Consider the following 26,302-nt stretch of genomic DNA (forward strand, 5'->3'; position numbering starts at 1 on the left):
GCTGTGGTAATCAAAGAAGCAGGTAACACAGAGGGGAACCTGGCACTCAGCGCACAGCCAAGAGGTGCGTTTGTGCTCAGGTGTGCGGCGAGTGGTATGTGCACACACCTGACACCTGCGGATCGCAGCCTTCCTTTTACCTGTGGCAGGCATTAGCTCCAGTCTGTGCCGATCCGTATACGCCCTCTGCTCAAGTCGGTCGGGAAGTGTTACTGGATGGCGCCTTGGAGTTGCTGCTGTCACCCTACCATATCTTTCCAGCAGCTGCTGAACACAAGTCCTGGCGAACAACCTCAGGGAGAAGGACTTGGGTGGCTTGACCTTTATCTTGTACAGGATGAAGGCGTTCAGCATTGTCATATCTATGAGATGCAGAAAAACTTTCCTGTACCACCTAGTATTCTTCCTGAGGCAGTCGATCTCACCAATCATCATGTCGCACTTGTCCACCAGCCACATGTTGATATTGTAGTCTAACACAGCATCAGGTTTCATCACAGGTTCTCCTGTCCTACGGTCGACCTTCCCACTGTCTGTCATTTCCCCCTTATGTACGGTGGTGAGCATGTACACGACCCTCTTGTCATGCCACCGTATTGCCAGCATTTTCTCAGACTTGCGTAGGTGCACGTCTCCTCGCTGCGAGGTTCCTGCCTGTGGGAATTTGGGGAAGTGGGCACGATTACTTTTGACAGTACCGTAGGAGCCTATGCCGTGCTCTGAAAGGTATTTGGCAAGTTTCGGTGCTGTATGATAGTTGTCTGTATACAGCACATGATTCCCACCAAAATACTTTTCAAGGAGCACTTTCACTACACAGCCTGAGAAGCCAAGGGTGTGTGTTTTATCCAGATCGACAGTGCTGGCTGAATAAATGACGAAGTCAAGGATGTACCCCGTCTTGCAGTCGCACAGTACAAAGAACTTGATTCCAAAGCGATGGCGTTTGCTTGGAATGTACTGTACAAACCGAAGACGTCCTCTGAACAAAACCAAGGATTCGTCGATGACAAACTTTTGAAAGGGGTGGAAGAATGACATAAACTTATCTTTCATTCTGCTCAGAATCTCCCGGATCTTCCGGAGTGGGTCGGTTTGGGAAGGTACATCATTGTCGGCAAAGTGCAGGTTTCCCATGATGTTCCGGAAGCGATCTCTGGCCATGTACTTATTGAAGGTGGGTGAGGGTAGTAAGGGGTCCATGGACCAGTATTCTTCCAACTCATGCTTCTTTGAGTGTGGCATGAGAAGCATGAGGGCAAATAACACATACAGCTCCTGCACTCCCAGCATGGACCACTGTTGCATCTTGGCTGCACCTGTACCACTTGCAGCACATTGTGATTCATACCTGTTGGTCTCATCACATATGTGCTGCATGACTTCGTCATCTAGGAAGGCCAAAAGGTAGTCCACACACTCAGCATTATCGTCAAGAGTGAAGGCAGGCTGTACTCCTGAGGAGCTCTCATTAAAAACTAAATGTTCTGGCACAAAATCAGACCCTTCCGTCCATGCAAGGCGTCCAGGATTCCCTGTCATGGAGGTGTAGGGCGGGTGAAGGTGGGGGGTGACTGTGAGGCAGATTTATCCCGTTCAAGGTCACTCGCACTGACCCTGAGTTGCCGTACAGCACTAGCAGCCCTTACTCTAGTACCAACTCTACTTTTACTTGTCCAGGATTTACCTCTTCTTTTACGGCCTGCCTTCACCGTTGATGCTGGTGGTGACTCCGACGACGAAGACTCTGGAGATAATTCAGCAGACGAAGAGGACGAAATGAGTGAAGTGGGGCTTGGGGAACAGGGAGGTGAATCAGCTCGGAACTCATGGTGGGCTGGGTCACACGGGGCCACTGTTCTGGGACTAACACGCCGCCTTTTCACTCCCTTCCCAAATTCCTTCTCTTGCTGGACTAACGGCTCCTTTCCCTTGGAGCTAGGGATAACTTCCGACACTGAAGTACTCGTACTAGCACTTTTTGGCACGATTTCCTCAACCGGCTCATCACACGATTCGCCCAAAGAGTCAAAATCACTATCCATCATCACCATAGACAATTCTGCTAGTTCACGTGCCACTGCAGAGTCACTTAGTCCTTTCCTGCTTCCCTCACGACTTTTTATGGGTGTAGAGGTCACAGGGCCCTTTGCAATGGGCGCAGAAGTGGCAGAAATGTCGGGGCGCAAGTGCAACATGTTTTGACCACAGCGGAGGACAAGGAACTAAATGCTGCGGCTTATCTGAGAAGGCAAGGGTTGACAAGGACACTGAGGCTGATAGCTGCTAACTTACATGCTAATAAATTATTGGTAGAAAATCTGGGCAATACATAAAGAAATAGGTAGTTCCAGGTGAATGTAAATGTCACTTAGGCTTCTCCCTTCCTTTCTGATATATTATTTTTGTTACAGACATAGATTACAAGGCATAATTCAGAGGGGATATTACCGTGGTAATGTAGCGAATGAATGCACGTGAGGTGTTGTCAGGTGATAATTAGCTAATTCCTGGTGTATAACACTATCACTTACCTTATTTTTTTTTGGTATATATTATTTTGTATAAGTATAGGGCATAGGGCTTATTTCAATGGATGAAATCTGTGGAAAAATCCTGGGGAGATTTGCTTAGAGCAGCGCGGCCTGGGAGGTGAGAGGACAGGATAATGGAGGGCAGGTAGGGAGGGGAGTCAGGAAGGGGGGAAAATTGCTAAAATGTCAACAATGGATGGGAGTACAGATGAGATTTGGAGTGCTGACTAGTGTTGGACACTGGCAGTACTGATAGATGATACAAGCCACCACTTGAAAGTCAGGGATAATTCAAAATAACACAGAATCACAAAAGTGACGCCCTGCGGTATGAACCATTGCGCCCGAGTGTCACGAAAGTGACGCCCCGCGGTTAAGGGGTTAATAACCTAGATCAGCCTGTACAGCACCCTACCTGTATCCCTGACCTCCTTGGAGAGAGCTCCATTACACAGTACTTGACCTCATCCTTACAACTAATCCTTCTGGTTATACTGTTAATCTTCTCTCTCCGTTGGGTTCCTCCGATCACAACCTTATTACCTTAATCTTTCCTGTCGCACCTTATGGCCTGTGGACTCTCCAAAGAAATGTCTGTGGCATTTTGGAGCTGCGGATTGGGAAGCCCTCAGGCAGGACTTCTTTGATTTTCTCTGGAATTGATTATTGCTTCCATGGCCGAGAGCCATCTGAGTGTGCCTTGTGCACTACAGAGGTTATTGTCTCGGGCATGGAAGCATATATTCCTTTCTAATATCCTTTGACTAATGCAAGAAAGCCTTGGTTTAATCACGCTTGTTCTAATGCTGTCCAGAACAAGGAGAGGGCCTATAAAAGGTACCAGAGCCAACCCACTCCTGAATCACATCTTGTTTATGTTTCTGCCTGGAATCGTGCTAAATCTGTTCTTCAGTCTGCTAAAAATAATTTCATCCATACTAAATACTCTCAACTTTCCAACGCGAATTCTTCCCACTCCTACTGGCATCTTGCCAAAAGCCTTTCTAACAATATTACCTCATCATCCTTCCCTCCTCTTTTCTACTCCGATGGCCCTGTAACTATTTCTTCTATTGATAAAGCAGATCTCTTCGTTCAGACTTTCTCGTCCAATTTCACCTTAGACGATTCCTGTGCTATTCCTCCATCACTTCCCCACTCTGACTTCCTCGTGGCTGACGTTAAAATTTCTTCATCTGATGTACTTTCTGCCATCACTAACCTCGATACTAGCAAGGCATATGGACCTGATGGAGTCCCTCCTGTTGTCCTCAAGAACTGTGCTTCTGTGCTTACACCCTGCCTAGGTAAACTCTTTTGCCATTGTCTTTCAACTTGTACCTTTCTTTCTTGCTGGAAGTTTGTTCTCATTCAGCTATTCCTAAAGTAGGCTTCCGTCAGGGATGCTCCACTGTGGATCTTCTCACCTAGTTTTCAGACTCCTGGTCATCCTCCTTTCGGGACTTTGGCGAAAGCTTTGCCATTGCACTTGACATCTCAAAGGCTTTCGATCGAGTCTGGCATAAATCTTTAATTTGCAACTGCCCTCCTACGGTTTCTATCCTTCTATCTGTGCCTTCATCTACAGCTTCCTTTCTGGTCGTTCTATAGCCGGTGTTTTAGACGGCCATCGTTCTTCTCCTAGGTCTATCAACAGTGGTGTTCCTCAGGGCTCTGCCCTATCACCAACTGTTTTCCTTTTATTCGTCAATGATTTTCTAAGCTGTACATCTAACTCTATCTACATGTACGCTGATGATTCCACCCTTCACTTTTCTATTCGGTTCCCGCAGTGTTCATCTCAGCAATTACTTCAGCAAACAAAGGATGAGGCTATGGCACACCTAATGCCTGACTTGGCTCGTATCTCTGACTGGGATGAAAATAATCTTGTTGTTTTTAATGCATCAAAGACTCAGTTTGTATACTTATCAACCCGACAAAATCTTCCACAAGAGTACCCTCTAATGTTTAATAATGTACAGCTCAATCCTGCATCATCCTTGAACATGCTTGGGGTTTCATTCACTCGGAATTTATCTTGGAAAGATTATATTACATCTCTTGTAAAATCTACTTCTAAGAGATTAGGTGTGCTAAGCCAACTCATGCCTTCTTTACCCCTGCACAGTTGTTGACTTTATACACAGGTTTTATTTGCCCTTTGTAGTGTACAACTCTTATGTGTGGGGAGGCTCCCCATATACAGCTCTTCTCAATAGGGTAGAGTCAAAGGCTTTTCGTCTCATTAACTCTCCTCTTACTGGCTCCCTTCAACTTCTGTCTCTTCACCGCACTGTTACTTCTTTATCTCCTTTCTATCGTTACTTCTATGGTCACTGCTCCTTTGAACTGCCTGCTTGCATCCCTCCACCTTTACGACGGGTGCATAGCACTGTCTAGCAGCAAACTCGCATCTCTTTTCTGTTCAGCTCTCTAATGCAAGAGTTAACAGTTATTCCCAGTCCTTCATTTATGCAACAAGTCAACTTTGGGCCTGTCTCCCTCTGTCCGTATTTCGTACTTCCTATGACCGCCAGTCTTTCAAACGCAGTGGATCTCGAAATGAAAGGATCTTCAGTTTAGCTCTCTTTTGTATTGTTCTTTTTTTTCTTCTTGGAAGGGACTGTCATTGTGCGCTCCTAGCCTTTGGTTCCTTCTTCCTTGCTTAAGAAAATAAAAGTTTCCATGATGTCTGATAACTGGCTCAAGCTGGTTAAGTTGTTCGTATCATGAATTTTTTAACTGTCTGAACTAAAAGGAGATTTTTTGAGAGTATTATATGTTAAGACATTTTTGATGGCCTGGGGCAACATTGTTGTTGATATACGTCATGTGGATTGACATTCCTAGTAAGAAGTTCTGTATGCCTCGAGCAGACACTACATACTGTACATGGTGATATGAGATATATGTTGGTGCCAATCATCACTACATATCTATAACTGTTACATGTGTATCGCTCGGTAACACCAAACTGTCGTACAGTATCTACGACCTATAGTACTTGTTATTACAATTTATACAGTATACAGAAATATGTTACATAGCTGTTTCTAGTCTTGTTAAACAATTCATATTTAAGTAAATACATGGTATTTGTTATAATATTGTGAACTTGAATATAATAACATAACTGTGGAAACACAGTAACATAATATTATTGTAAAATATAATAAATGTGCATATTAATGGATATAATAATGCAAATATTTATGCAATAACGATATAATAGTAGTACAAAGGCAAGCCTTAGTAGTTAATTATATATGTGAGAGACAATATATATATATATATATATATATATATATATATATATATATATATATATATATATGATAGACATGCTCCCTCTCTCTCTCTCTCTCTCTCTCTCTCTCTCTCTCTCTCTCTCTCTCTATATATATATATATATATATATATATAATATATATATGCCTGAGTAAGGCTGAGAGGAAGACCACGAATGGGATGGATGGACAGTGTGAAGAGAGCGTTGGATGCGAGAGGGATATCTGTTGAGCAACGAAGAGTGGCTCTGTGTGATAGAAATGTATGGAGAGAAATTGTGAATGAGTACAGTAAATGATGATGCAGCCCTGAGGGGATTTTCTCCCGCATTTTGTCTGATCAGCTGATCAGATCAGGTTCGGGTAAGGGGATGGGTCTATTATGATGTGGCAGGGGTAAACCAGCCCTGCTATCAGGCCCTGCTGCGGATGTCACTGATTACACTGCACAGTTGACCCTCATGGGATGTGGTGCGGTGAGAGGATCTGTCCCTTCTCTCCCTTGTGGTTAAGATGTGAATAAATGTGTTTCAGAGGATGAGTAAATTGTGAATGTGTCGTCCTGTCTCGGCTACCTCCCTTTCCTTGGGGGAAGCAGCCTAGGTATATATATATCATTACATCTGTCTATCTATCTATCTATAAACACACACACACACACACACACACACACACACACACACACACACACACACACACACACACAAAATAGCAGCCGTGGCTCAGTGGGTTAGAGCGCTCCACTCTGACCAAAGGGTCGGAGGATCGAATCCACCCAAGGGTCATTGGTAGACATCAGGAAGGGCATCCGGTCATAAAATGCTACACGCTCCAATCCAAAAGTCCTCTACCCAGGGGCATCCCTTTAGCCCTTCGGGGATACCTGGCGTAAAAAAAAAAAAAAAAAAAAAAAAGTAAGGCTATATGTACCCCCATATTTTGTTTTATATACAGTATATATACAATATCAGTATTTTCTAAGATTGTCTCACTCGTAAAGCACAGCCCTTGAAGACAGACTCCAAGTTAGCAATCCTGTATTGCATTCTGTGCATAGTCAATAGTAATACAGCAAATATGATGGATAAAATTACAAAGTTGACTGAAGCTGGGATGTAAGCATAATATGGGTTGAACATAATCCTCCTGTATTCCTCCCCAGGTTGTATTGTTTAATTTATCAGTTACATGGTTTCAGACGTGGGCGAAGTCAACTTAATGTGTGTACTCATATGTATGTTCATCCTAGGCAATGGTTGCAAGTACTTATGTGAGTGGTTAAGAATAGCAAAGTATTTTTTACTTGGTAAAGTGGATAGTTTAAGTGTCAGGACTGCACAGTAATCCGGTGGTATGTGTAAACCAAATGCTGATGTATTGGCTGGAGGTGTGTCTGGGCAAGTCACAAATGCTGATGTATTTTTATTAAAGCAGAAAAACTGTTAATGTCAAATGCGTTGATGATGGATGATTTTATCTGGAGCAAATGTGAAGTTGCAATGATGAGAGATGTCGTGATTCTTTATGACAGCCATTTCACAAGGGACTGTTTCAGCAGGCTGAAACGTGAAGACGTACGAATGACAAATGTGAAATGCGTGCAATGATGTGCGACATTTATGTTCATCTGTTGCTTCACTAACGAAAGTGACAGCATCCTGTTTCGTGGAGACCATGATGACTTCTGTTTTGATGATGATGGTGACTAATGAGCCATCCTTCTTTAAAAGGAAAAGGGTATAATTGATGGTCTGTGAAAAAAGCATGTTATGAATGGTACATGAACTACTCTTGATGTTGATATAAGTGTTGCTTCTAGATATGGATAATATAATAACAGCTTTCCTCAACCAAGGCTTCAGACCATACTTATGCATGCCTTGACTGATTATTTGACGGGGATTGTGAATGAGGAGTAAGTTAATGGTGATCATTCCGTTTCCATAATTAGCAATTCCTTTCAAGAAAGACAGGGCTCTCGAATTGTCTAACTAAAGAATTATGTCAATATGTCCCATGATCACTGAGAAGTGTTTGAAAAGTGTGTTTTTTCGTTCTAGTGCATTTACTTTCTCATCAGTTTCTTGAGTTGATTTCTCTTCCTGAGGTTCTTTACAATTGTCATCATTACAATATTCTGGGTATAAGCTAGCTATGCTGATATATGAAAATTTGTGTAATCTTATTGAACCTGTTATAATTTTATTTCCACAAGATCATTTTATGTAGCCAATCCAAAAATGTTACCTTGAATTGCTCCACGGATATCAAACAAGCCACATTTGTTAGGTGTATTTGCGATGTTGTTTGTTTCCCTAAGTGTGTCACTCCCACCTGATGGGATGCCCTGGATCATAGTGAGTATTAGCCTGTTCTAGCTTCCAGTCGGCTAGTAATTACTTCAGACACCTCTTGTGTGGGATGTCATGTAAGGAAAGACATCTTAATACTGATTCTAGAATACTAAGTAGTCCTGATATTTACTGCAACATGGCCGGTAGGTCTTTCAGTACATCCAAACTAATTTCGGTACTCATTATGTCTTGCACAATAGTTGTCGAAGCGGTTGGTGCATTCAGCACCCTTGTCTCATTACATGTTGAGGAAGTAAGTGATGTGTTCCTCTTGATATCACCAAGAACATCATGATCCATGGAATAATTCGCCTAATCTTTACCTGCCCAGAGAATAACTATATTAGATAGCTTATTCACTGCTATTAGCAAGTCATGCTCTGGTTGATGAGAGTGATGATGAACATCTTCGTTATCTCGACGTGTTCAACATATTACCAATAAAAGGAGTCTGCATCATTTTCTAGGTCCTGTAAATACCTTGTTATTGTGAAAGCTGTATTGGTTGCTCCTATGTTTGTCTGTTTGGTATGCGACTGCAATTTACTCCATTATGTGTTAATTTTTTTCTGGATTCTGTTCATCATATGTACTAGGTTTTCCGGTCGTATCGAATGTTATATAATAGCGAACTAAATTTCTTGAGACTCTTTTTGATTGACCAATATCAATATTTTTCTCTTCGTCACTTGTCAGTGACTTAATCACTACATTATTGGCTGTTCTCCGAATGACTCAGTATTGGCCTTCAAATTCCTTTAACAGTTATTGCCTCTAGCATGAATCCCATAAACAGTATCACCTATGTTGACATTTTATTCTTTTGCCTTCTTATTAAATGATTCCGTCATCTCTTCCTTCGACACTGTTAATTGTTTCTTCAGTTTTGTGTGTATTTCTTGAAATTCACATAAACAAAGTTTAGGATAATCATCATAATTGTATATATAGACATTTCTTTGCCTTTCCATATCTCGTATGGGAGACGTTTGTCTGTCCCGTGTATCTCCTATAGAATTGTTGACTGCACAGTTAATTGATGCTTCCACCCTGGGAGTCCAAGAATGCCAGTTTGCATAATTCTCATTGAGAATGTGATGTAGTACATGTATTTAAAAAGTTTTCGGGTCTATTATTAACAAAAAAACAATTAAAGACATCTTTCCTGTCACAACCTTCTTTGTGATCGCCAGTAGTCTATGAATTCCTCCAGGGATGCTCCACTGGCGATCCTCTCACCTGCCTTTCAGACTCCTGGTCATTCTTTCGGGATTTGGCGAAAGCTTTGTCATTGCACTTGACATCTCAAAGGCTTTCGGTCGAGTCTAACATGAGTCTTTAATTTCGAAACTGCCCTCATCTTGAGCTTCCTTTCTGGTCGTTCTATAGCTGCTGTTGTAGGCGGCCATCATTCTCGCGGAGCTATCAATAATGGCGTTCCTCTGGGATCTGTCCTTTTACCAACTCTTCCTTTTTTTTTCACCAATGACCTTCTGAGGTGTGTACATATAACCCTATCCTGTCGTATGCTGATGACTCCATCCTTCAGCTTTCCATTTGTTTCCTGCAGCATCCATCCCAGCAGTTACTTAAAAAAAAAAAAAAATGAGGCTATGGCACACCTAATGTCTGACTTGGCTCATATCTCTGACTGGGATAAAAATAATATTGTTGTTATTAATGCATAAAAAACTCAGTTCTTACATCCGTCAACCCGACAACATCTTTCACGGAATTACCCTCTAATTCTTAATAATATCCAGCTTAATCCTGCATCATTATTAAATAAACTTGCGGTTTCACTCTCTCGGGATTTGTCTTGAAAAGAACATACTACCTCTCTTGTAAAATCTGCTTCCAAGAGATTATGTGTGCTAAGTCGACTCCGTGCCTTCTTTACCCTTGCACAGTTGTTGACTTTATACACGGGTTTTATTCGCCCTTGTGTAGAGTACACCTCTCATGTGTGGGGAGGCTCCCCACATACAGCTCTTCTCAACAAGGTGTGAGTCAAATGCTTTTCTTTTCATTAACTCTCCTCCTTACAGTGGCTTCCTTCAACCTCTGTCTCTTCACTGCACTGTTGCATCTTTATCTCTTTTCTATCACTACTTCAATGGCCACTGCTTCTCTGAACTGTCTACTTATATCCCCACACCACTATGATGGGTGTGTAACATCTGTCTAGCAAAATACTCTCATCCCTTTTCTCTCTAGCTCTCTAATGCAAGAGTTAACCGTTAATCCCACTTCTTTATACACGCAACAGGTTAACTCTGCAACTGTCTTCCTCTGTCTGAATTTCCTACTACCTATGATCTCCAGTCTTTCAAACGCAGTGTGTCCAGGCATCTCGTATGTACCGATCTTGAACTGGCCCTCTGTTACATTTTTTTTTTCTTGGAAGGAACAATTTGTGGGCTCCAGGCCTTTGGTTCCTTTTTCCTTGCATAAAAAAAATTATTCTTTGTTATTCTGTCTCTCCACTAATTCATTGGAAGCTGGCTGGTATGGTAAGATATTAGCCCTTCGTGGGCCAGAGGTTAAGAAGTTACACAGAAGGCTGATGGGGTCCCGGTGGACCCCTAACCTTAATGGTGTATTTTTGCCACATAAAGTTATATCTACTGAACATTGTACATATGTTGCCCAGGACACGGCACGTGGAACCAACCCACCAAGTGTCCCTTTTTGTTTTTGTTTTTCTTTATTATTATTTTAACAATTTTATTTTATTTTATTGCAATTTTATTAAAGTTTGAGTGTGGAAGTACTGATTCTACACTTATTTTAATGTCTGATTGTCAGTATTCTTGGAACAGGTTCTCAAAATTATAAGAACTTCATGTGTAAAATAAATTAGCATGATCATAGAAGTGTCTCTATAATATTCAAATTTGGTACAACAATTTCTTGTTTTATCCTCTTGATGAGCATCTCCTGTATTTCTACCACCACTTGCATTTTCAGAATTATCATCAGCACTCACCGGAGACTCAATATACTCACCCTAATTTCACTGTCTGATCATTCAAACACTTCATAATCATCAGTGCTGGATACAGATTAATCACCATCTGAATAATTTTTTTCTTCTTGGTCACCTTCTGCCACCGCCATTGAGGCATAAAACTTTGCTACTGGTTTTTACATTGTCCTAATGTTTATAATCAGAAAAAAAAAAAAAAACACAGGTATATAAAAATTAGTCACACGAAAGGCCAGGTGTGGTCCTGGTGGACCCCACTGACATTTATTGCAATGTCACTCCTTAATCGTGCGAGATTTTTTGCTCAGATTTTATGAGATTATAAAATAACCATCTACAATAAAAGTCCTGAGAGGCCAGGCTGTGAAATTAATAAATGGCTTAATGGCAACATTAAACATGCTGGGGTGTGCAGGGACCCCATTTGCCCACGAAGGGTTAGTTACTTTTTACTGTATTGCTTGCATTATTCTTGCAAAATTTCAGAGTTGAATTCAACATTATTGTCACTTAGTAGCACCTTTGGTGTGGTGAACATACAGATAATACTACCAATGATTGCTCGCGTTACTGTTTCTGCTGTTCTATCCTTAATTAGAACCAAAATCACATATCTTGAAAATTTATCACTAGCAACAAAAAGATATTGATTGTTATTGGTAGATAACGGAAGCTTAAGTAAGTTAACTGCGGCAACGTCCCATGGTTGGTTAGGCACCGGATGTTTTCCTGTAGGTACAGGTGTGAACCTATAACCTTATTGTCTTGCATATGATTCATCTGTCAATGTGATTGTGTATATTTTTGCGTAACGATGGCCAATAATTCAACATCCGGGCCTGCCTTACTGTCCCATCTTTGCCAGGTAATAGTAAATGTGTAAACTGATTGCTGAGAAGGCGTTATTTTGTGACCCAATATTATGTAAGACATAACAATGGCATGGAACAATGTTGGGAATGGTTTCTTGATTAACTTTGCATTAATCAACAACTGCCTGAGTAGTTTTGTTTAGGTATAAAGAAAACAGGTGCATTCCATGAGGATGCTGAAGGTTCAATGATATCCAAGCTTAAAATTTCATCTACATATAGTTTCGCCAAAACATGTTGGGAATGTTCAACCCTATAAGATGGCACGTAAATAGGTTGTGTATCATGTATCACGTTAATATGGTGTTGTATCTAGTTAGTACAGCCTAATTTATCACCAGGTAATACAACAGTCTGTTCATATTTCTATAGTAAATTCAGTAGATCATTTTCTACATTAGAATACTCTGAGCAAATAAAATGCTTTTTTATGCATTCTCTGTCAGACGAGTTTACTTGGCTTCATGCTCTACATACTGTCACTCCACATATAGGAGCTAAGCAAGTCTCTGAGTTGCATATAAACTTTCTTTTCTTGATCTTCACATATCCATTCATGGTGTTTGCTAAAAAGACATTAGTCTCACCTTTGTCATTTACCCGACATAAGGCGCTTTTCATCAAAAGGCCGTTTATTCTGATAGCCTCTTCTAATAAAATGACATTACAATTTCATAACTGAATCTTTGTTACTTTCATATAAGATCTTCATGGCATATTGATATCATTCTTAATGCTAGCTGGGTGAATGAGTGAGTCCTGGTTGAGCTGTGAGTCAGGTGTATGACGTGACCTTAATTGAAACAGAGGAGAGGTAGTGATTAAGGGCTGGTCTAGGCACCTATTTTCTAGAGAATGTTGTAAATCAGACTCTACTATTTTTTGTTTTTTGTTTAATTGCTCTTGTAACTTAAGAGTTTCTATAATTGTTGGGTGTAGTGTCTGCAGATGAAATTTCCTCCATGACCTCTTTATGGAAGCTAATTCCATTGTAATATGGCATTAACATTGTATTTTGTGTTCTTATTTTATTTAAGCCAAAAAGCATATTTCCTCTAATTGATACTTTTTCTACTACAAAGAAGATACTGGGAATGATTTGGTGGTCTCTGTGAATTTGATGTCTAACTCTATCTATCTATTGCCAGACGCCTTAATCCCATAAGGGGTGGCCACAAACAAATCACCTCCATGTCGCCCTGTCCTCTGCCATTTCCCTGCCCTCCTCTCAACTCACACCCCTCTCTCTCATATACCTCTCCAATCCATCCCTTCATCTCATCATACTAATTACTGGTATTTCATTACCGTCCACAGTATATAAATCTAAGTCAGAATCTTCCAAAAATGTCACTTTCCTTCTATTTCTAAAAATTCATTCTGACTCATCTCGTGTTATTAAATCACAGGTGAGCATGAATCCAAGAATAATTAAATCTCATCTTCACAGACAGCAGAAACCAAAATTATTTAATTTCCAAAAATATTTTTTATGTTTATTCTGGCATAATTTGGATGCTTTATGTATTTTCTTTTGTGCTGGTACGATCTTCCCCCAACTTGTAGAGAGATGCTAATTTCTCTACTGTTTCAGGGGCTGAGGCCCAGAGACGAACAGTATTCTGTAGCATGGAATAGGTTCAAACCCTTTTGCTTTGTCTCTGTCCTCTTTACTTTTGATGTAACATTCAGATTTAGTGTGATCTGGATTTGCACAATAATAGTGTATCCCTCGAATTCGACCTTAGAAGGGATTTACCATTTTTTAGTTTTTCTGCCGGCCAATGTCTGCTTAGACTACAGCCAGATTTTTGTACCAGCCTGTTACCCAGTGTGTGGGAACGAGCCCTTGAGCTCACTTGACTGTTTGTTTGTACTCTGATGGGGATTGTCTTGGTCCTTGCCTGGACTTGATTTATTTATCCCTGCTACAGTCTGGTAATTTCATCCTAGTCATATTGCCGTGTGATGTGTCAATCACACCGGCTTTGCTGTAGTTTAATTCCACCTCATAAATGAAATCAAGTAAGCCCATCCTTGAATTGTAAGTGTTTGTTTTTTGCAATATTTTGGCCTCTGACAGTTTACATAGAGCAGCTATATAATCAGTAATGTCAACGATAAGCATTGGTGGCACATTACCATTATCTGTAACCCAAGCTAACAGGGTTCTCTTAATCCTTTGGTGTTTATGGGTGAGGTGCAAATTTTATGCACTCGGTACCATTTGACGCAGGCTGCGTCTGCTCACATTTCAACCATTTGTGCGGTGTGGTGTGGTGAGGATCTGTCCGTTCTCCCTTTGGGGCTAAGATGCGAATGAATGTGTTTGAATGGATGAGTAAATGGGTGAAGCAGCCTAGGTATATAGATAGATAGATAGTTACCATTCGATGCCGGTTGCATTGAACGAAATGGCCCCTGAATTTTTTGTTATGGAATGGTTTCTGGGTGAGAGCAAATCATTACCTGCACCTCGTGTATCCCTCCGCTGTGCTCAACCCACTCCGCACCCAGCATCTCCCCACTGCCCCAGTCAATGTGCTATGAGCCTTGCTCGAGCGTAAAATAATTTCCTTTTTGTGTACCATAAAATCGGCCCTAACTGACCTACAATAATTATTCATATACCAAAATGTAGCCAAATAAATTCCCTATAACTTTTTCTCAGTAACATTTACAATAAAAATGTTTCTATGAGAAAAACTGAAATCATTGGGAAAAAAAAAAAAAAAAAAGGCATAATTTACATTCGTTTGATCTTTTTTTTACAACACCATAAGCAAGAACATTTATTCAGGATTGCAATAAAAAAAAAATACAAATATCGAAGCATAAATAAGGGTATGAGAAAAAATTGTTTATGAACTATTGAGTGCGCAGGAATAGTACGATGACATGGGGGGGGGGGGTCTCTCAGTATGTGGCTTTTGGCGCCGAGGCCTGTTTCCTGAGTACTCGCTCGCAGTAGGACGCAACTTGTGTCGAACAATAACATAAGGGTTAATAATGGAAACATCTGTTGTTACTCCACTCAAGTCTGAACTGGAATGTGTTTGACTTAGTAGGTCCACACTTTTATGTAACTCTGGGGCTATACAGCCTACAAAATTCTTGCCTCCAGAGAACTTCCTGAGGAATTCCGTTTAAAACTCCCCATATGTTAGAGCTCGCAAGAGTTTGTCAGAACTGATCACATTGCCAGCTGGGCAATGCTCCTGATTTATTCTGGCAGAAATAACAAGCTATCTTTTCCTTCTCATTTGTGATGTTTTTCCTAACGAAATATTGCTGACATTCATCTATCACTGTCTGAATATCGTTTCTGAAATCTTTCTCAGTACCTGACAATTTTGAGATATTTATCTTAATAGTACACATATACTAGCACTGGATTAGTAGAGAAATTTTGTGGAGAAGGTACTACACTGCTGCTTGTTTCATATTGATTAGCCATCTTTACTGGATTTTCCTCGCAGTTGTCATTTATAGGTACTTCATATGTTTTTCCTGACCTGAGTATGATTTAAGTTGTCACCATAATTATAAGTGTGTGGTAAATTTCTGTAAATTTCAGTCTACATCGATAACAATGACCAGTAATCATCATTATTTACCTCATTGTAAATTGCATCTATTTGCTGTTCTTTATCTTCTCTATCTGGTGTGTTTTTTGTTTCTTGAGTTTGGCTTTCTGCATGTCCTGTTGTCTCTGATTGTGCTTGGTTATTTGTGTTTTGGTGATCGTTTTCTAATGATTGTGTAAGGCTATATGGTATTGCTAATGTTGTTTCTTCTCTCATTAATTTTCTTGGGCTTGAAAACATAATTTTTTCTACTCGCTAAATCCCAAATCACATTTCTCTTTATTGCTCAAAAAAATTAATAAATGTAGTTTTGAAACATGTAAATTGTCACTGTAGATTGTGTAACTTTTCCTCACTCTGCAGTTGATAATATTTAAGTGAATGATGAATATCTATATCTATTTATCCATCTATATCTATCTATCTATACAGTATCTATCTATCCATGCATCTATTTGTCTATCTATCTATCTATCTATCTATCTATCTATCTATATATATATATATATATATATATATATATATATATATATATATATATATATATATATATTATGATTGTTTGCTTTGTTAATGCAATAACTTGATTATACTATTGAAAAAATGTTTCGATGGTAGTATATTATAGGTAGTTATATATGCATAACCTAGCTATATATGAAAATGAAAAAGAGCTGAAAAAAAATTTATACAACCCTGGACAGAATTAAAATTCAGCTGACTAAAGAGTAGTGAAGACAGGTGATAGAGGTAGTGGTGGTATGAAGTGGGGCTGAAGGGAGTTGTTGATGTTCAGGATTGTCGACCCAACCCAAACTTCAGCATTTCTCTGTCATCGCTGCCTTTCTTCGTGGTGTTGTTGGAGTTGGTGGTGGTGGGGAAGAATGGTGGGGATTGCGGTGGAGGGTGGTCGATTGACGTGCTATGCTGTTCTTAGCAAATGATGACATTGCTGCAAGTCGCTGCTTCCCACACGCCAAGACAATTCATTTATTCTTAATTGTTTTCCTTCCTTATTTTCTTTTCGGTCCTTTCTTGTTGTGATTTACTTCTTGATCGCTGGAGATCGCCGCTACGCGTAGGTGCTTATAGAAGATTGTAGAGTTGCCTTGTAGACTTGTTACTTGTAATCTGCTGATACTTGTGGTAGTTGCTTTAAGTCTTGTATACCGTAGAGTTGCAGCATAGATGAGTAGTTTTGAGTGATGATTGTTGCTTGTAGAGTTGTTTCACCACTTCACAGCTATTATTTACCGCTCTATACCATTGTAAGCGTATTGTATTTTTCTTCTTTTCTTGCTTCAATCTTCTTTTTTTATTCACCGCTTTTTTACCTCCTGCCACCATTGTCAATAGATGTAGCCGAGGTGTTAATTAGATAGTGAGAGATCGTATGTGTATCGTTGATGTATCGTAGAATGCTGCAGTCATCAGTGTTTATAGTGCTGCCCTTGTAGATAATCGTTGCACAGGAAGTGGAGATTAACGTGGGAAGGTGATGATACAAACGTGAGGCACTGAAAAACTTGTTGCAGGGTAGGTGCCGCTCTGTCTCATTGGCTTCTGCATGTCTTAGGTTGGTGAGGTGAGTTATAGGCTCTCTTGGGTTACGGGATTTGTTGTACAGTTATATCGAAATGTGACTGACAGCATAACGTACATGATGGTAAACCTCCTGGCTGATCCTGTCTCCTGCTTTCTGCCCTCAGTCCTTCTCTCGGGCTCTCTCACCGTGCCCTCCGAAATCTATGAGTACATAGTGTTCGTTGGGGATGTAGTGTCTGGTTGATTTCCATGTGTAGTTTCCATAACGTCAGATAACTGGCTGAAGCTGGTTAACTTGCTCGTATCATGAAGTTCTTGTATTGTTTGAACTGAAAGAGATTGTTTGAGATACATTACACTCTGTAACAAACTTAAACCAATTTTGTTTTTATGTTGATTTTTACGCTATTTCTGATCAATGTCAATGAGTAGATTCTGAATATGCTATTTGTTTCTGTGTAAATCTAGAGTTACAGGAATTATGCAACAACATATGTATCGTACAAGGACAGGAACTGCAACTTGTTACCATTTCGAGAATGTTGAGAATGCCAAAGCATTTATATATTTCCGGCTGCATATTATGAATATAACTAGAAATGAGCAAACAGTAACAGCACAAGGAATGCAGGGCACAGAGTATCTAGAAATGCACTTTTGATCCTGGCTTTCTTCTGTAGCTGTGATGACAATTGCACAACAATCCTAAAACGTAATTAACAATCCCCAAACGTAATCGCCCATCGTCACCTCGTTCCACCTGCCCTAATATCTGGTTTCCATCAGAAGAATGTCTTGGTGGAATAGTTCTTCATGCTCCTCGCTGACTGCACCTAAGTTGGTTTTGAAGAAATCAGGGTGGGAATCCAGATAGTGCAATTTGCATCCAAGGCGATGGAATGAGTTGATCAGGTCATCAATGAGCTGTGCAGAATCTGGTCTCCTCTGGTTGCCAAGAAAACTCCACAACCCCTCTGAAATCATTCGAAGCGCGCCCTTCATCATTGGTCATTTTACCCTGGATTTCATGACTTTCAAGCATTTTCAAACTTGCAGCCTGGTGAATAAGCCAGCCATCACTTTTGCGAAGCTCAGCTTGGGAAACATTGATTGGATATGCAGAAATGCATCATCATCTTAGTCGATGGCTTTCACGAATTGTTTCACAAGACCAAGTTTTATGTGTAGCGGCAGTAGCAATACCTTCTTTCTGGAGATCAGTGGAACTATCAGAACATTGCACGAGCTTGGACTGAGACTCTCTGAGAGGCCAGTCTTTTCTCACGAAATGGTCTGCATTGCTCCGGCAGTCCCACAGGCATAAAAAAAACATTAGTAATTCGTGTAACCCCGTTGTATTCCAAGTAGGAATGATATGATTTTGAAATCCCCACAAACGTCCCAGTTGTGATCTGAGTACTTGATCTTTGTCAGACAGTTCTTCACATTCTCAGCCTTCTTTCTTTTCCACAGAATGTGCCTATTCACTTAAACATAATGCCAGCAGCTCAGCACTGGACTTGGTGAGTCCTAAATCTCGGACCAAGTCATCGAGTTCTTGCTGATTGGGAAAGTGTGGAGTGTCTCCAGAACATTCTCCAACATATGATTCATCATCATTTTCCCCTCCGTCATTGATGATCTCCTCATGGTCAGAGACAACTTCCATGTCCACAAGAGGGACAGGAATAGCAAGCTCATCGTTGTGAGGCACCGAAGAGATTGAAGAAGGCAAATTTGGATATACAGTGTTCTTTCTACCCTTAATGCTCTTTGCATCACTTATATCAACCATGCAAAGTAACCATTATCATGATGATTCAAAGGCTCTCGCCACACTTTCGGAACTGCGAAAGGCATCTTCTATCTTGCTGCTGGTAGCCAAGCTTCAAGCGCAGAGCAACAGCTACCACATGTGTAATGCAGAGCACAATCCTTATCTTGACCGCCCATTGCCATGCCAATATATTTTCCTCATACGTAACAAAATGTATCAGCTGACTTCTTGCAAGAACGTTTACTGGTCATTCTCATCAATAGGAACACCTTTATTAACAGCTCAGAAACAAATTGACCAACCAAACTAGCAACGTGAGACTAGCTCATTGAATGGACTGACGCGATCCGTGTTGCATACGCAATAATGGTCATATCAGCAACATCTGCATGGATGCAGATGGTGTGTGTGTGTGTGTGTGTGTGTGTGTGTGTGTGTGTGTGTGTGTGTGTGTGTGTGTGTGTGTGATGTGGTAAGCGATACGTCAGCCATTACATTAGTGCGCGGTAATTAGACTGGAAATAAATAACTGCCAATTGTTGACAAAAACCTAGAGATAAACAAACAAACCATACACCTTCGGAATCAGCGTGGAAAACTGAGTCAAAGACCAACAAACTGAATAAGCAAATTCCTTGTTACATAGTATTATGTGTTATGACATTCTTGATGGTCTGGGGCAACAGGATTGTTGATATTCCTCGTGTGGAATGACATTCCTGGTGAGAGGCTGTGTATGTCTCCAGCAGACACTACATACTGCATGTTGTGATATGAGATATATACCAGTGCTTATAATTATTATATATCTATAACTATGACATATCAATGCTTATACCCATACTCTGTTTCCTTTAACAGTATGAGGTAAGTATGATTCACGAAGAAAGTAAAGCAAATTAACATTACGAAGAATGGCTGTCAACTTCACGGGGGTCATAAAAGCAGATGTTTCACTTAATCGAATTCCTAATCTTCCTCTCAAAATCGATGCAACATCGGAAGTTACATCCATGTTCCCCAAAACCCTGGCAGGGTGAACATTGTCAAGAGGAAACAAACATTATTCAAGAATCTGACCAGCCAAAGAAGCAAACTCAGGTTGGTCCAGTTTCGCTCCGGATGTGCTAACCAGTACACACCCAGCTGCCCTAAATTAGAGACAGAAAGGCGGGGTAATCCATATTTAATCCTCCATTTCCACTCTATTGGGAGATTTCTCGTGTGTTATGGGGACGGGTCAGTGGTATCTTTACCTACCCTGCATCATTAATTCATTTCCCAATCCCACTGCCACAACCACGCCCTCACCAGCCGACTGAGTCGTCATCGCAACACACAAGATACTGCCACGTGAGTTTTAGTGAAGTGCTGTTCATGGGCCATCCTGTACACAGACAGTGGACAACAGACAGACAGACAGACAGACAAACATAAAAAGAGGTCACTGGCAGTACAGGTTTTAGAAGGCATAATTACTGGGAAAGTTAGGTTAGGTTATTTTAGGTTTGGTTAAGTTAGTAGTTTTAGTTAGGTTGTTAGGTCATTTTGGGCTTGGTTAAGTTAAGAAATTTAGCTGAGATTCGGTTAGGTTGGGATAGTTTCGGTTAGGTTAGGTTAGGCTATTTTGGGCTTGGTTAGGTTAATTTTAGACAGGTCAGGAAAGGTTAGGTCAGGTCAGGACATTTTGGTTAGATGAAGCATCGTGCCCGCTCCTCCCTGTGTTGTGTCTTATGCGTACTGATACAAAGAGATCACTGAGCACTGGCGAGTCCTGAGAACATGACATCTATATCTAATAAATCTTACAGTCAGCTTTCTATACCTGTAACCATTTGACCACAACATTCCCAAGGACATTCACGGCCCTATCGTTTACATTTCAGGCAGGGGATGTCTTTTTCGGCTTATTCTTGCCATTTCATGAAGATTTTATTCAGATTAGGATGACGTTTTTGAACCAGAAAACCTAAATATAACCTTAATGAGGCGCTTCAGTATGAGAAACCCACATGAGTGTAATAAAAGACTCGCAGCAGGAAGAATAGCCCCCAAAATAGGTCAGTCGGTTCAGAGGGATTAAAACTATATACGAAGATTGAAACAAATTTCCAATAATTGACAGCTATTTATGGAACACTGTAACCGATAGATGCAGTTAACCTGTCTTGCACATTACAGAGTGCATTCAGCATCAACACAGAATGTTTAGACACTGTATCATTAATGTATGGGTCAGAAATTTTTGTCCAAAACTGAACACTTGCTCACAGTGTCATCGTCAAATTTAATAACACAGTAGGAGTCATGGCTTCCTTGTATTTAGGTTCTCATGTTTATTTTGAATTACATGTCTTCATTATTCTATACATAACTCAGAAGTTTTATCACACACACACAGACACACACACACACACACACACACACACACACACACACACACACACACACACACACACACACACACACACACACACACACACACACACACACACACACACACACACGGGCGCCCACGCGTGCTCTCAATAATTTTTATAACAGCCTTAGTCAATGAGGGAAATAATACACACAAGAGCATTGCAATAGAAGTATATTTGATTAAGCACAAAGGGACCTTCCAAGCAAAGCAACAGAAGAATGCAGCAGCCACACACACAAATTCAAGGTGATAATCGACAAACCATTATGTTCTACCTTATCTGTGTCCTTGGCCAGAAATTTATCATGGTTTTAGTTCATTTATGCTTCATTGTAAGCTTGAATTTTTTACTTGGTTCTTGTTAATATCTAAGCGGTTTTGTTAATATTAGAGAAACTATTTGTAGTGAAAGGATTGTAAACAGTCTTCTTCATCCCATTCCAGTCTTATTTCTCGCCTCTAATTGAATAAAATTGTATAAAAGTAGAGAAAATAAGTTTGGAAATATAGAACGCCATTAGACTGAGGGACGTGATCAGTTAGTTCTGGCTGAGACGTAACACAGAGGAGCAGATGAAGAATTAACAGATTTGTGTAGTGTGTGCAGGGGATTATTTATCCTTATCCTCATCTTCCTCCTCCTCCTCCTCCTTCTCTTCCTCATCATCATCATCATCATCATCATCATCATCACATTATTATTATTATTATTTTTATTATTATTATTATTATTATTATTATTATTATTATTATTATTATTATTATTATTATTATTATTGTTGTTGTTGTTTTTGTTCTTGTTATTATTCAACCTCCATTCTTTCCTCCACATCAGTCGCTAAATATACAACTAATTCTGGCAAATCATCATTATCATTATCACCCTCACTCTTTCCTTCCGTCGTAAGGAAAGGGTGGGCTAAGATCTAATAATAAGCAGAGGAAGCACGCAAGTAAGAAAATTACTTAATCCAATATACTTAGAGAAGAAACAAAAAGTTGGTTATAATAATAAAGAATTGTATATACCTAATAACTGTCCTATTGCCTTACCCACTTTACAGAAGGTCATCGATATTTCCTCTTACTCTCTCCACACGATTTTATATCCTTTTTGGAGAGACTGTTCAAACGGAAGGAGAGTTAGATCTTAGTTTTCTCAAACTCCTTCCTTAAAGACACGTCCTTCCCACAATAAGTAAAATCGTCTGGAGGTGTCAAGAATAAAATATGACCCAGTGTTAGTGAAGGGGAAGGGGTGGATGTGCAGGGGACTATGTTGAATCCAACTGAAGGTCTCCCAGGGAGAGAGGATTTTCAGCACCTTGTATCCTGATGTACTGTGTGTGTGTGTGTGTGTGTGTGTGTGTTATCCTTCCCACTGTCAAACAATCATTTATGTCAGGGTTAAACATAAACCCCGTCACAACCTAAGTCAACCACAGCTGAATAAAACCGTGTGAAGGCAACGAGAATACACAGCAAAATACATCATCGGACTGAAGGTGTTACTCTTGTCCTTAATTATTCCAGTCCATTGATGCAGGCTGTGAAACGATCCCACTGATCCTGGAAAAAAATGATAAAAAGTGTTTACCATAAATAATGTGGTTAATAATAAAACGTACACTGGAGCTGTATCTCTCATCCCTCAGCTAGAAAAGGCAAGCTGTGTATTGCCTGACACTTTGGGGCTCTTGGCCTTGAAAGGAACAAGAATGGCTGAAGACGATCCTATGGAGATTTTTTCAAGAATTTAACTTCATATTCACAACGAATCTTAAAGTCTATCTATCTATCTACACCCCGACGCCCTAATCCCGCAAAGGGTGGCCACAGACAAAACGCCTCCAAGTCGCTCTGTCACCCACCATTTGACTACCCTTCCTCCAACTAACCCCCCCCCTCCCTCATATACCTCTCAACTCCATCCCTCCACCTCATCCTCGGTCTACCTCTCCCTCTCCCTCCCTCCACCTCACCTACATACACCCTCTTAGTCAGTCTTTCATTCTCCATTCTCTTCACATGTCCAAACCACCTCAGTGTATTTCTCCTAATCTTCTCAACCACATCCACATCCACCCCACAGCGTTCCTTCGCTTCTTCATTCGTCAACCTGTCCCTCCATGTCACTCCACATGCTCCTCTCAAGTAACTCATTTCCACTGCTCTCACTGTTGACTTGTTTCCCTCTTGCAAGGTCCATGCCTCGCTTCCATACGTCAGGGTAGGGATCACAATACTATCATGCAGTGACTTCTTAACTTCCATACTCACCTCCCTATTTCTCATCACTGCTTTCAGTGTACCAACAACCTTCCTTCCCTGCTGTACCCTTTCACGCACTTCATCCCCCAAAGTTCCATCCTTACTCATCACACTACCCAAGTACTTGAATGCACTCACATTCTCCATATCCTCACAATCCAACCTCACTGCACACTCTGTGACTTCATTCCTCTCAAACACCATAACTTTACTTTTGTTTACATTAACTTTCAGATTCCTCCTCCTACACACTATCCCAAATTCATTCACCAAACCTTGCAACTCCCATTCATCTTCACTCAACAGTACTGTATCATCAGCAAACAGCAACACCGGAAGCTTCCAAATCTCACCCTCATTCATTAGAGCCACCCCCACATCCACTGCCCTACCCTGCACCTCCTTTACAACCCCATCCATGTATATATTAAACAGCCATGGAGACATCACACAACCCTGTTTCAGTCCCACATTGAGATAAAAGAACTCACTCAGCTCACCATCCACTCGCACCGCAACCCTAGCTCCCTCGTACATACTCTTCACAGCACTCAACAATTTCCCCTCCACTCCATATATTCTTAATACCTTCCACACACCCCGCCTATCTACTCTGTCATAAGCCTTCTTCAAATCCACGAAGGCAGCATACACTCTCCTTCCCTTCTCTAGATACTTCTCCACTAAACATCTTAGAACAAATATCTGATCTACACACCCTTTTCCCTTCCTAAATCCCCCTTGTTCTTCTCCAACTAGCTCCTCTGTCGTATGCCTAACCCTATCAATGAGTATTCTACCATATATTTTACCAGTCACACTAAGTAGGCAAATACCCCTATGGTTACCACATACTTCTCTCTCTCCTTTTCCTTTGTATAAAGGAACAATTATACCTGACTTCCAGTCCTCTGGAACCCTTCCCTCTTCCCAAGCCAATCTACACAATTTCCATATCCACTCCACAACAATCTCACCCCCATACCTAAGCATTTCACCACACACTTCATCAATTCCTGGGGCCTTTCCCAACTTAATATTCTTCATCGCTTCCACTACTTCCGCCCTACTGATCTCTTCCTCCCTCCTCTCATCTCTTCTTCTCCCAGCCATTCCCCAACCACTTATACTCGCACTGCTCTCACTCTCCACATTCAACAAATCCTCAAAGTGCTCCTTCCATCTCCTCAGTTTCTCTCTCTTCTCCACCAACAATCTATTAGTCCTATCTTTCACTCCCCTACTATTTCTCCTATCACACTGCCTTACTTTCTTTACCTCCTTCCAAAACAATTTCTTACTCTCCCTCCATTTCACACTCAGATTCCTCCCAAACTCCTCATCCACTTTCATCTTACTCTCCTTCACCAGTCTCTTAACCTCCCTTCTCCTGCTCACACATACCTCTCTCTTCTCTCTCTCATCTTCTCCCCTACCTCTACTCGCTAACCATTCACTATATGCCTTCTTCTTTTGTTCCACAGCTCTTAAAGTATTTATATAAAGTATTTATATAAAAATTTCAACTGAAGAATCTATCTGAATATGATCCAGATCACTAAAAAATGTCGCCTAGCATGCATAAAAAATGTCGCCTAGCATCCATAAAAAGTGTAGCCTAGCATGCATAAAAAATGTCGCCTAGCATCCATAAAAAGTGTAGCCTAGCTTCCAGTTAGACACAGGGAAAATTGTTGGAGCCGCCCTGTGAACTCCAGTCTGGCCCAGTTCTCTCCTTGTTACAATGAGTGACTCAGAGACTAATGCATTAGTAGGCTGGACTCCGCCACTAGATGGGTTTGGCAATTATCAGCAATACAGTACAGCTATAGGAGGAGGAGGGGGAGGAATTGTGCTAAATTTTTTGAGCTAATATCGAGAAAAAAAATTGAGCAATTGCGCGCAATTCTCACCTGTTATTAGCCATGATGAACATATTTTCTTTTTAATGTAATGAATGTTTCTTTTTCAGCTTTGGTGCAATACGCAACCGTTAGGGAAATGAAAACATATGAAAATAAAATAAAAACCATAATGATACTTCAGACCAACGCCTGACACGTTGCTGTTCGAAAAATCCATTTTGAGGTTGCTAAGGCCGTCTAGACCTGGCAAGAAAAACATACGTTATTAGACTGAAGTAATTAGGTTAGTATGTCTGGATGGGCATATTAGGTATATGGTCCTTAAGACATCACCATTACTATCTTCGGAATTATAAATGTTTCAATAAATGTCTTTTTCTTATACTTAGACGATATTTAGCAGATTGGGAGATTTCCGCACTAAACGGGGTTAGATATACTGTAGCCTTAATAAATTCCATCACCACTAGAATCCTTTCACCATAACTTGGCCCAGATGTTGGTCCTTTTTCAATTACTTCACGAAGGTCAGTGACAGACAAAGACAATGCTATGGCTAGACATCCTCTCCATAGCACTTCTTCATGGCTAGCATCATATTCTGGTCATAATCGGTTGCTATAAGTCACTCCTCAAGCTGGAGAGGTGGTAATTTTAGCCCAAGTTAATATAAAAAGAGCATTGAGAAATCTGACAGAAGATTTTTTTCTTTTACTGAAGGAGTTAAAATACTTTACAGTGAATTTGATGAAATATTCTCCGTACAATGATTTTTTTTTGTATACCTAATCAAAAT

The sequence above is a fragment of the Coenobita brevimanus genome, chromosome 12, assembly GCF_032717465.1.
Source record: "Coenobita brevimanus isolate Jiangsu-jjx chromosome 12, ASM3271746v2, whole genome shotgun sequence".
In the NCBI taxonomy this organism is placed as follows: Eukaryota; Metazoa; Arthropoda; class Malacostraca; order Decapoda; family Coenobitidae; genus Coenobita; species Coenobita brevimanus.